The sequence below is a fragment of the Zosterops lateralis genome, assembly GCF_965231275.1.
Source record: "Zosterops lateralis genome assembly, chromosome: 7".
NCBI classification, from domain to species: domain Eukaryota; kingdom Metazoa; phylum Chordata; class Aves; order Passeriformes; family Zosteropidae; genus Zosterops; species Zosterops lateralis.
The window spans coordinates 5,313,361-5,321,973 of NC_139767.1; positions in this window are offsets into that span (position 1 = coordinate 5,313,361).

An 8,613-nucleotide genomic window follows, 5' to 3' on the forward strand; every position below is an offset into this window, starting at 1 on the left:
GTTGGGATGGGATGCAGTAGGATAAGCTGGGGCCAAGCTGGCTGCAGGCACCAGCCCTGTGGCCCAGCTCTGCCACTCACCCTTCTGCAGCAGCTGTAACTGCTCCATCTCATTACGTTGCTGTGGTTGGGCAGCAGAAGGGGATTTTTCCACATTCTTGGGTGGGCAGGGGGATTTCTCTGCCATGTCGATATACGGATTGATGCCAAGTTGCAGGAGAGAGGCCTTGGAAAAGCTCCGGGGCAGCAAGTGCTGGAGCCGTGCCTTGAAGGGACCTACAAAAGAGACGCCTTGGGAAGGCTACAGGACAGTGAGTCCTGCAGTCTGCCCTCAAGGCCTTCTGCCACAGTGACAGAAAACATTTTGTAAAGGCTCTGGGTCAGCAAGTCCTACAGACTGCCCTTGAGGACACCTGCAAAGAGAAACCTTGGGAAGGCTATGGGTCACCGAGTCCCACAGTGTGGCCTCGAGGTCACCTGCACAGGGAACACTTGGAAGAGCTCTGGGTCAGCCGTGAACAAGGGGCCTGTGTGGGGGCTCCTCACAGCACTGCTCTGTCCCGTCCTGTCCCACTGTGTGCACCAAGCACTGTGGCGTGGCTGTGTCACCACCAGCACCTGTGTCATGATGTGTCACAAAGGGTCACCCTTGTACACTCTGTCCCTTTCCATCCCGCGGTGCACTGTGTCACAAAGAGCCCCAGGACACACTTCCACGTGCCCTGGGGACACGCCCAGCCCAGCCAAACTGCCCCAGCTTGCAAGGAAGATGTTCCCCTGAGTGTTGAAGACAGACCAACAGGAACTTTAGGAACAGCTGAAACAACAGGCAGAGGCTCCTCTGCTCTGCGGGCTCAGGGCAGCAGAAGGAGCCCCCAGGGCTGCCAATGCAGCAGCAGCAGCAGGAAGGGCACCAGGGCCTTCCACAGAAGCTGCCGCGGCCTCTTTGGGACACATCCCAGTGGTAGGTGGCTGCCATACACACAGGGGTGTGACACAGACACGGGGGGTGTGGCTCAGGGCACGAGTGCTGCTCTGACCCCGGGAGCACTGAAATCAGCAGATGTGGCAGAGTCCCTGCCAAAGGAGAGCTGCCTCCTGTGGAGGTGCGTGGGCGATTTCCAATGATCATTCTTATGTTATTTGTACTGTTTTATGATGTTAATGTTATTATAATTGTTGAATGGTTTCTCCCTGTTTCCCCTTCTCTTCCCCTTCCTTGGTTCCTCCCTAAGTTGTTTATTCAAAGTTTGTTTTATGTCAATCATTTAGTTATATAACTCCTGGTTCTGTCCATCACTTGCAGGCCTCTCCCCGCCTAGAAACTTCTAGGCTAGGCCCAGGGTGATTGGATGGAATCAGGGGCTCCCCCTCCCTAAGTTAAGTTATTGGATGTTTGTATGATTGATATATGTTGAGCCACTCCCTTCACCCCTGTGATTGGTCCTTGCTCTACCCACCCCTTGTGTACCACCCCCTGTTAAAAGAGACCGCACACTGGGGTCTGGTGTCTCTTTGGAGCCCCGGCCCTGAGGAATAAACCCTCAGTTGCTTAAGCCTGAAGAGTCCCGTCTCTTCCTTCGCTCACGCCGTAGCTGTGGTCCCGCTTGTCAGACTAAAAGGCCCCCGTGTTGTGGCGGGGTCAGGGCTGACCAGCGCCGGCAGCACTTGGGCCAACAGCCACCCGTCGCAGCCACCCCCGAGCCCTGCCAGTGCTGGTGCCCCTCTCCTGCCACAGAGACCTGTATCCCTGGGGATTTCTCTGCCAGAGGACAGCCAAAGCCCTCTGCATTGGTGTCTGTGCTCCTTTCTGCAGGTGCCTGTTGGCAGGAGCACCTGGAGCAATTGCTGGCAACACTTGGTATCTGTCAGATGTTGCTCCTTCCTGGAATGAGTTTTGCTTGGAAGTGATTATGTGCAGCACAAAAACACCATCTGCTGTTGACTTTCACAGGACAATTAGATTCTTACAGAGATACTGTCAAGTTTCCTTGTGTTCTGACTGTTTTTCTTGCTTTCTGGTAAGGAACATCAGCCCAGAGTCTGATGCCCAATGCTCTGGTTGCTGTCTCGCTGGCTGTGGCCAGCAGCTCATGTCCAAACACAACTGGGTGCCTGCTGGGCAAGGGAATGGACAGGCATGAGCAGTGATTTTCCCTGGTGAACCTGGGAGGAACCTGGGGGAGTGCAGAAGACAGGGATAACTCTGGCATGAGAGAACCTGTTTTGTGTCTCTGATGATGCTGCTGGCACCGTGAAGGAAAGCCAAGTGCTGGAAGCAGACATATCCTGCCACTTCCTGCTGTTCGAAGGACACAGAACACACTTGTTCCCACAGCTCCCACAGGGGTGGTGGCCAGGACACCGATGGTGGTTCCTGGCTGGCCCAGGGGTGGTGCCCATCTCCAGGACCAGTCTTTCAGGGATCCCCAGTGCAGGCCCAGCCTCTGCCCACCCACTCTGTCACAAGTCTTAAGGCTTCAGCAGAACCACCAAAGGCTTTTGGCCACTTTCCCTCCCACACCACATGCTTGGGCAACTTGCCAAGCACAAGCCCCCTTTTCCCTCTGTTCCCCGTGGGCCTGAAGACTGGGCGCCAAAAGAAAGCTCCTGGATCTCTGTCTATGACAACAGCAAATTAATATTCCTACACTGGGGTGAAAGGAAGTGCTTGCAGAGGGGAGGTGTTCCCTGGAGGCTCAAATGGCCCCAGCAGACACAGCCTCCTGGATCAGAGCTCCACAGTGCTCCAGCAGGACAACCAGCCACGGCGAAACCGGGAAGGCAGTGACTTCCAGAACTGGTGGAGTCGATCTTGCATCCTCTGGAGTGGCGAGGGTGGAATGCTCTGTATAGCTATGTTGACATACAGAGTTTGAAGTGCCAGGCATGAGATGGCAGGGCAGGGGTCATCTGTCATGTCCTGAAGGGCTGCAAGAGAGAGAAACAGAGGCACTGTCAGAGCCTGGATCTGGGGGACCTGGGGAGACCCTCCTGACACGTCCATCCCACCCAGCTCTTGCCATGGCCTGGAGGAAGCAGCAAACAACGTGGAGCAGCTGGAAGGGGATCACAGCATCCCCTACAACAAGGATCAGCCGGCCACGAATCTCCCCCAGGGCCCTGAAGGGTCTCTGTGCCCTGCCCACGCCGGCCCGGCCCGAGCGGGGAGCGGCGCCCTCTGCAGCCGGGGCAGGGAAGGAGCTCCCCCGCCAGCCCCCGCCGGCCTCACTCACCCTTGCAGATGATGTGGAACTCTCGGTGCTGCTGCTGTCTCAGGTAGCGCCCGGCCATCCCTGCGAACACAGAGCGTGTCCTGGCCCAGGGCACGGCTGGAGGGCAGGGCTCAGCCCGGGCCCTTCGCCGCCCCGGGCACGGCTGGAGGGCGGTAGCAGGAGGGCTGGAGGGCTGGAGCGGCCCCAGGCCCGGATCCTGCTGCAGGGTCAGCAGCCGGAGCAGCAGCCGGGGCCGGGGCAGAGCTGCGGGGCGGGGAGGACGCGCGTTCCTGGCTCACCGATGAACCTGACGGCCACCTCTCGCACGGGCTCCTGGGGGCTCCGCAGGTACGGCAGGGCCAGGTGAAGGTGCTCGCGTATTCGGCTCGTGTCTTCTTCCAGCTGCGGAGAGCAGGGCAGGGTTGGCGCGGGCTGTGCCCTTGTCCGGGCGCTTCCCCTGCCCGCACAGCCCCGGGCCCGGCCCGCAGCCGCTGGTGCCGGGTGTGGAGGGGGCAGAGGGCCCGGGGAGCAGAGCCCAGCTGGGCCGGGGCTCCATCGCACCCGGCTCGGGGCCGCAGGAGCCTGGAGAGGAGCCCTCGCTGCCCAGGGAAGGGAGCGGCGTGTGGGGCACAGGCTGGAGCCCCCTCTGGGTGCAGCAGCACCGCCAGCCCCACACACCGGGCATCGTGGGCAGGGGCTTCTCCGGGCTGGGGCTGCGGCTTCCAGACTGTCCTTACCAGGCCCTCGCTGAACCTCCACATCTGATCTGTCTTCACCAGATGTGCAAGGTACCCCCTCCTGAGGAACCTTACTGCAGAAAGCAGCGTTTTCCGAGAGGCCTGCAGAGACCCAGAGGTGGCACCGCAGCCCGGGGCACAGGACCCGCGCCCCTGTGCCAAGGCCAGGAGGAGACTGGAGCCCAGGGGTGCAGGGTGACAGCTGAGCCCCCTCCCACAGGGACACAGGAGTCCTCACCTCGGCCACCTGCTGGTTCCCATCATGGCAGTTGAAGTAGAGTGGGAGCAGGCTCTTGCTCACTTGCCTCTTCAGGGGCTTTTTTCCCTTTGCCGCTACCAACTTCATCACCTCTTTAAAGAGGTGAATGGAGAGCAGCTGCACAAGACTGTTGAACTGTTGGAAAGGAAGCAAAACCCCTCACATCAGCTGGTCCAGGCCCCCTGTGTACAGGCACAGAAGTGCACAGGGCACCACACTTTGGGGCAGCACCCAGTGCCCGTGGCTGGGGGCACAGAGCCTTACATTGTTGAAGAGTGGCCGGAGTGCCTCAGCCAGCTGCAGGGCAACAGGGCTGGATAGTGTGAGGTCTTTGTGCAAGAGCAGAAAGCTGAGTACAACAACGCTCAACTCAACGACGTCGTCATCCGCATCCCACAGCAGGCGCCCGAGGCTCTCCGTCAGGCCGGACATTCTTTCATTCTGTGTGGAACACAAGGCTGGGCACCCCAGGCTGCTGCTGCCATGGAGCCCAGAGGCCAAGGGCCTGTCCCAAAGCACTCAGGCAGCTGAACAGCGACGCAGGAGAGCTGGGAGCAGCTGCCAAGCCCAAAGGGCTGCTTTCCCCAGCCCCACACTGCCAGCACAGCTCCAGCTGCTGCCCCCTTCTCACCATCGAGTGGTCTTTGCTGAGCACCAGGAGGCCTCTGAGGGCCAGGCGACGCATCTCCTTGGACTTGCTTGGCAGGTGCCCTGCCAGGGTCTCCAGGATGGTGTCACCCCATTCATTCAAGTCCAGGCACTCCAGGATCTGAAAGTTACAGGGCAGTGACAGGGGTGCCCAGCTGGCAGGAGCTCAGAACTGCACAGGGCTGAGCCAAGGCAGCAGCACAGGGTGTGGGCACTGTCCCAAGCAGCTGGGGCTCTGAGAGGGCAGGGAGGTGGGAGGCAGCTCAGCGAGGCAGTGCTGGCCATTGGGCTCACCTCCACAAAGAATGCCATGGCAGGCAGTTCCCAGTCTGAAATGTCTTTGATGAGTAGGTCGAAGAGGCAGCATACGATGTTGTAACACCAGACTATGGAGACGCGGCTCATCTCTCTGGCAGGGGGAAAAAGGCACCGTTGCCCCTAAGCTGGATGAGCAAACCTCTCCCAGGACTGACTCACAGAGGTCTGGTCTTCTCCTGGGCACCCCAGGAGCACTTTGGGAGGTGGCTGTTCCCAGGCACCCTCCTCTCCCAGCCTTTCCCAGTCTGCTTGTCCATCCCTTGGTGACAAGGCCCTCCCGTCCATGACCACAGGACTGTGTGGGGTGTCCTGGACACAAAGGAGAGGGGTGGTGGGGAGAATGAGGTCTCACCTGGCCAGCAGACCCACTGCATAGTGGTGGGTGCCAGGACAAAGCAGTGTGTCCCAGCCACACTTGCGTTCCATTTCTAACACCACACCCTCACACTGCAGTCGGCAGAGCAGGGTCTTCAGGGTCTGCAATATAAACCTGTGTGCAGAGCAAAGCCCAGGTCATGCTGGGAGCCCTGGCTCCTGCCATGGGAGGGGTGGGGAGACTGGGAGGACTGGGATGGAGCACCTGTTGGGGTTGATGTAAAGGCCATGCTGCTCCTGGCACCCCTCCCAGAAGTTATTAACCTCCTCTGGCGTATCCAGTGTGCTGATGTAAACTTGGAAGAGCAGACGCAGAAAGATATGGGGGAAATACTCCAACACTGTGAATGGGCACCAGGTCATATTGAAGATCTTCCACAGTGTCAGGGTTGCCTGCAAAAAATAAAACACCCAGAGACAACATTTAGTGCTGAGACATCCATGTGGCAGGGCCCGAGTGTATGAGGGAGAGGCCAGGGGAGACACAGGGGCAGCACCCGGCCTGGTGCCCCTGAACCTTGCCCCTAACCCAGGTGCCAGCCCAGTGCCTGAAGCAGGGAGATGCAGCTGGGGAGAGGACAGAGAGCTAGCTGCTTGAGAGGTGGGCTGGCAGCAAGCAAAGGCCAGTTCCAGAAACTCACAGCCAGGGCAAAGACTCCTGTGCTGTCCCCATCAGAGGTGTACACACTGTACACTGGCCAGGCGTTCATCACATCCAGGAGAATCTGCAGCGCCGGCTCCGCAGTCCCGCTCGAGGTCATGATCGTCCTCCACATGGTTGCAGCAGCTCTGTGGGGTCACAGCTCCGTGTCAGGGGGTCTCAGCCACAGCCCCGTGGCCTGGGCAGCTGTGGGGGCCCAGATGACAGAGCCACAGTGCCCTTAGGGGCGGGGAGGGAGCATGGCAGCAGCTCAGGGGCTGACGTGCCAGCACTGGAAAACAGAGGGTCCTGGAACTCTCTGCCTGTCTAGCAGTCACCAGGAACAGGCTCTACAGGGTGGGGGGCCAGTGAACCCTAAGCCCTCAAGGCAGGTGGGGCTGCTGTACCTGTCACATGATGGGGCCCAGCGCAAGAGAGTCAGCAGCACATCAGCGGGGTACTCCTTGATCAGCTTCACAAGGGGCTTGTCCAGCCTGTGCTCATCAGACTCATTGGCCGTGAGCCACCGGTGGATGTACCTCACCATGGCTGGCACCTGCAGAGGGCACAGGGACACTTGGAGAGCTGCCAGAGCAGCAACTTCTCTGGCTTCCCCTGAAGTGCTTCCCTTCCCACCACATTGGGCTGGGCCTCAAAGGCTGAGGGAGCCCAGCAGACCCAGCTTAGGTGCCACACAATTCCTGGGGTGATCAAGCCCTGGCCACAGGCTGCTTACTTGCTTTGGATTGGAGACACCCTTCTGCACAAGCAAGTCCAGCAGGGCAGCACTGGTCTCGGCCCTGAAGAGATAAAAGCTTGCCAAGACCCCAGTGCCCGCACCAGTGGTCTCTTCCTCCCAAAGGCACTCGATGAATTCACAGATCATCTGCAGGAGAAGGGCAGGAAGAGAGGGAGAATCCATGGAGTGCTCCAAGCACAGTGATCAGCTGAGCAGTGACAGCAGGCCCAGCCCAGGTGGGGATGGCTGCAGGTACCTGCACCGTTCGGCGGAAGCGGCCATGGACGGGTCTGTGCTCTTGTGCCTGGTCCTCCTCTGCATCTGACAAAGAGCAAGAGCAGCCAGAGCTGAGGGGCTGCAGGAGAGACCAGAGAACACAGGCCAGCCCTGCACTCCCCAGGCAAAAACAGCCCCAGGGATGGAGCACGGCTGCCAGGGGGTCCAGCCCCAGCCTCTCTTCTGTCCTATCCATGGCCATGTACACTGGGATGGGATGGGTTGGGATGGGATGCAGTAGGATAAGCTGGGGCCAAGCTGGCTGCAGGCACCAGCCCTGTGGCCCAGCTCTGCCACTCACCCTCCTGCAGCAGCTGGAGCTCCTCCAGCTCTTCAGGCAGCTGTGCTGAGGTAGCTCCAGCCTCCTCCTCCTCCTCCTCCACCTCCACCTCCACCTCCACCCAGGCCAGCCTGGGCACAATGGGGGGTTTCTCCTCCATGTCACTGTTTGGAGTTATGACTGCTTGCAGGAAAGAAGCCTCAGAAAAGCTCCATATCAGCAAGTGCTGCAGTTGTGTTTGAAGGCACTTGCAACAGAGAAGCCTTGGGAAGGCTACAGGAGACTAAGTCCTGAGGTCTGTCCTGGACAGACGATGCTTTGGAAATGCTCTGGGTCACCGAGTCCCACAGTGTGGCCTCGAGGTCACCTGCACAGGGAACACTTGGAAGAGCTCTGGGTCAGCAGTGAACAAGGGGCCTGTGTGGGGGCTCCTCACAGCACTGCTCTGTCCCGTCCTGTCCCACTGTGTGCACCAAGCACTGTGGCGTGGCTGTGTCACCACCAGCACCTGTGTCATGATGTGTCACAAAGGGTCACCCTTGTACACTCTGTCCCTTTCCATCCCGCGGTGCACTGTGTCACAAAGAGCCCCAGGACACACTTCCACGTGCCCTGGGGACACGCCCAGCCCAGCCAAACTGCCCCAGCTTGTAAGGAAGATGTTCCCACAAGTATCAAAGACAGCCCAATAGGAAACTTTAGGAATGGCTCAGGCAGTGCAGAAGACAGGGATTACACTGGGATAAGAGAACCTGCTCTGTGTCTCTGATGATGGTACCAGCACCGTGAAGGAAGAGCCAAGTGCTGGAAACGGACATATCCTGCCACTTCCTGCTGTTCTGCTTTCTTCTGTTGATCTTGCATGCTCTGGAATCAGGAGGAGGGAATGCTCTTTACAGCTCTGTTGACATACAGAGTTTGAAGTGCCAGGCATGAGATGGCAGGGCAGGGGTCATCTGTCATGTCCTGAAGGGCTGCAAGAGAGAGAAACAGAGGCACTGTCAGAGCCTGGATCTGGGGGACCTGGGGAGACCCTCCTGACACGTCCATCCCACCCAGCTCTTGCCATGGCCTGGAGGAAGCAGCAAACAACGTGGAGCAGCTGGAAGGGGATCACAGCATCCCCT